Consider the following 3177-nt stretch of genomic DNA (forward strand, 5'->3'; position numbering starts at 1 on the left):
ATTTTTGGGTCCGTGACTTTTGTCACCGCCGTGACGAAGCCCAAGCTTCGCCATTGATGTCAGCAAACTAAACAACTTCTAAAATGTCTCGTGTAACTAATTAGTATGTTCTTAAAAGGTGACGCCAGCAAACTAAACAACTTCTAACATTTCTCATGTAACTAATTAGTATGTTCTAAAAAGGTGACGTCAGCAAACTAAACAAATCCTAACGTCTCATGTAACTAATAAGTGATCAAAGTGTGTTGATAGATTGCCAAAGCGCGTATAGGACGCCCATGTCCCATAAAATGTTGTTATATTTGACTTGGATATATATGCTAATCTTATGTGGAAATTTATTGATTGATATTTTTATTATTTAATACAACTTTTTATAATATTATTGATAATTATATGAAAAAATAACCTTAACGATTATTTAAAATCATATAACTTGAGATCATAAAGCAAGGTCTAACCATGTTTTCATCACAAAGCCTTCAAGTTGTCAACAAAATCTGCAATATATTTATTATGTATTGCATCATTCTGTAAAAACTCTTTCCATTTATTGTGATTTTCTCTTATTGATTTTGCTGGTTCTTTTTCAGTCTCCATCATAACACTCTTCACAGCTTCAAATACATCATCCTTCCCAAAATACCCATCTTCATCTCTCCTATTTACTTCCAATCCAAAGCAACTACTTTAGAGTTAAGTAGCTGGTCACCCTTTATTGGCAACAACACCAGCTGACAATCATTAACCATACCTTCAATCACTGAGCTAAAACCGGCGTGAAACACATAGCATCCAACACTTTCGTGCGCCAGTATTTGCCGTTGTTGCACCCACCCTGAGTGTACAACCCCTTTACCCTTAACCCTATCTAGAAATCCTTCAGGTAATGTTCTTCTCAATTCTGCAGAGCTGTCAAGGTTTGCTGGAAAATTCAGCACCAGGAAGAAAGGAAGTCCAATGAGTTCCAACCCTAAAGCTAGTTCTCTAATCTGGTCATCGCTCAGAAAAGTCTCACTTCCAAAAGAGCAGTATATCACCGATTTGGTTGGGAACTGGCTCAACCAGTTGCCCCATATTTCATCTAGTTCTTCGGAATTTGTTAGAAGAACCGGTTTCTTTACTTGGTAGCAAAAGTAATCGATGTACGGTCCTTCCATTTCTCTGCATGTCTTGATGAGCACAGCGTTGCATCCATTGACGCATTTCATGAAGCGATCAAATACGCTTAGTGTGCCATGGAAGCTTTTGAAGATGTACATTAGATGTTGAGCTTCAAAAGTCTTCAAAGTTAGGGTTCTTGGCAGTTCTACAGCTGGAAAAATATAGATTAATAAATTATCATACAACATTTAACAGAAATTGTACATGAATAATTTGAGATATGTTGTACATGAATAATTAATTTGAGATATATACTATATAGTGCCCAGTCGACTACTAGAATTTTCTTTTGTTTGAGTCACTTGTAAACCTATCTTGTTTGATCGAGGCTATGTTCATGGACAACTCGACCGTCATATGAGACGGTAAGCTTTAATGAGCGGGAACCGGATGAAAACCATAAACTCTCACCCTCTTTCGGGTTCGAGCATAAGATTAAAGGCCTAATTATATGCCCCTTCACCCTCTTTTGGGTTTGAGCATGGATTAAAGGCCTAATATGTCCCTTCACCCAGATGTCTGTTGAACTAGCCCAAACGAAAATCTGTCACGTGTCTCCACTAGGAGATCATGCGTCTCCACTAGAAGAGCAGGCCTCTTACCAGTGATATAATTAATAGTAATATAGTTAACTGATGATAGGAATAGTAATAATAATAAAGTTTATCATTATTAACATAATGATATTATCATTATTAATTAAAGGATAACTATGATTTTTGGTATTGCTGTTCTTATGTCGCATATTTAGGGGTGTTTTGGATTGCTTATTTTCATTAATTTATAAATTATTAGCTTTTTGAAAATGAATAAGTGTTTGGAATTGTTTCTGATGTAAATTAGATTTTTGTAACTTATTAACTTATTTTGTAAGTAATTAACTAGTTTTCAGAAGCCATACATTTAGAGAAATTTCGAGCAGGTTCCTTCATTTCCTCTATAGCTGGTAGCTTGTCGTGGTTGAGCCAACGGGTCACAAACACGCAAGTACTCGCCATAAAAACAGAGAACTCGATGGTTTTTATGCCGAGTTCAGACGCTATTTCCGGCAGCCACCATGCGCAAAGTCGAAGAATACGAAATCGGGTTTGAGATTACTGAGTAAACTTTTAATCTGGGGTTGCATGCGGTCTAATGCAACTTTAAGTAGTTCAACAGTGGCGGGTGAGGTGTCTTTGGTGTTTTCGATGCCTTCGGGGAGACCGTCGACATGCGGTAGCGTTAGAGGGATGACTTTGGTGGTTGGGTTGCTGAGCATGGTTTCGACACGGCGGACGGTGGCTGAAGCAGCCAAGAAAGAAATCTTGATGCCTGGATAGGATGATAACTTGTTGGTTAACTGCACAAAAGGACTAATGTGCAAATGCAAAGAAAGGAAACATCACTAAGTGGAGCTCCTTGTCTGTTTCATTTGAAGTCATTTTTTTGTGTAACGATTGTGTACACAAAGTTGAAATTTATAGGAATAAAAATTGATGTGTTTTGAAGGAAAAAATCATGTTAATCGACTTTTTTTTTTATTACGTGACCTGAGGAAAGATCTCAAAAGATATCACATTCATAAAAAAATGTACAATCAAACAAGAACCTCAAATAAAAAATTTTAAATGATTAGCGGTCACTTATTTTTATATACATATTAAAGGAAACCTTAGATTTACTGTAGCAGCTACAGTGCTCAACATTTTTATATTTAGTTTTAGTCCCTTATTTAGTAGTAGTGATACTCTATGACCCCTGATGTATTTTACAATTTGTTTGCCATGTTATGCTTCCACTGCTCCTGTACTGTACCATGCTTTTGAGCTTCATCGAACACGCAAATCACCGTCAAGGTGTACACCTTACTACCGCCTCATCTGCTCGCGCGATCTTCTCGAAGGACCAACGACTATCGCCGCCTTTTAACCCGCCATCGCCACCAGGTACGTTATTTTGGGGATTTTGCATGAAATCCATGTTTCTAATTAGTTTGCAATTCATTTGCAATTATATATAGTATAATGATTAGAG

At 37.0% G+C, this 3177-nt stretch overlaps 1 pseudogene across 1 annotated transcript; it reads right to left on the bottom strand.

Moving 5' to 3' along the window:
* Positions 1-433: 433 nt before the first annotated feature.
* Positions 434-2699, bottom strand: LOC143588151 (UDP-glycosyltransferase 79A2-like; annotated as a pseudogene). Its single transcript, XR_013145043.1, has 2 exons — positions 2066-2699; positions 434-1315 (listed from the first exon to the last, which is right to left on the bottom strand). The product of XR_013145043.1 is annotated as a UDP-glycosyltransferase 79A2-like (transcript).
* Positions 2700-3177: the final 478 nt, after the last annotated feature.

This window comes from Bidens hawaiensis, unplaced genomic scaffold (assembly GCF_021521415.1).
Source record: "Bidens hawaiensis isolate Kalapana, Puna unplaced genomic scaffold, B.hawaiensis_p1.1 tig00036041_1, whole genome shotgun sequence".
Lineage (NCBI taxonomy): Eukaryota > Viridiplantae > Streptophyta > Magnoliopsida > Asterales > Asteraceae > Bidens > Bidens hawaiensis.